Source organism: Nanorana parkeri, unplaced genomic scaffold, assembly GCF_000935625.1.
Source record: "Nanorana parkeri isolate BGI_ZX_2015 unplaced genomic scaffold, ASM93562v1 scaffold4161, whole genome shotgun sequence".
NCBI classification, from domain to species: Eukaryota; Metazoa; Chordata; class Amphibia; order Anura; family Dicroglossidae; genus Nanorana; species Nanorana parkeri.
The window spans coordinates 3,839-4,157 of NW_017310428.1; the positions used below are offsets into that span (position 1 = coordinate 3,839).

General features: G+C 71.5%; 1 protein-coding gene across 1 annotated transcript in view; it reads right to left on the reverse strand.

The window, feature by feature from the left end:
• The window catches only part of CIAPIN1 (cytokine induced apoptosis inhibitor 1), a gene marked incomplete at its 5' end in the record, with an annotated part of 13,120 nt that overhangs the window by 3,411 nt on the left and 9,390 nt on the right, over positions 1-319 (reverse strand). The window lies entirely within an intron of this gene.

Consider the following 319-nt stretch of genomic DNA (forward strand, 5'->3'; position numbering starts at 1 on the left):
CCTCCTCCTACACCTCAGACCCGGGGGCGGGACCCCTCCTCCTACACCTCAGACCCGGGGGCGGGACCCCTCCTCCTACACTTCAGACCCGGGGGCGGGACCCCACCTCCTACACCTCAGACCCGGGGGCGGGACCCCTCCTCCTACATTTCAGACCCGGGGGCGGGAGCCCTCCTCCTACACCTCAGACCCGGGGGCGGGACCACTCCTCCTACACCTCAGACCCGGGGACGGGACGCCTCCTCCTACACCTCAGACCCGGGGGCGGGACCCCTCCTCCTACACCTCAGACCCGGGGGCGGGACGCCTCCTCCTACAC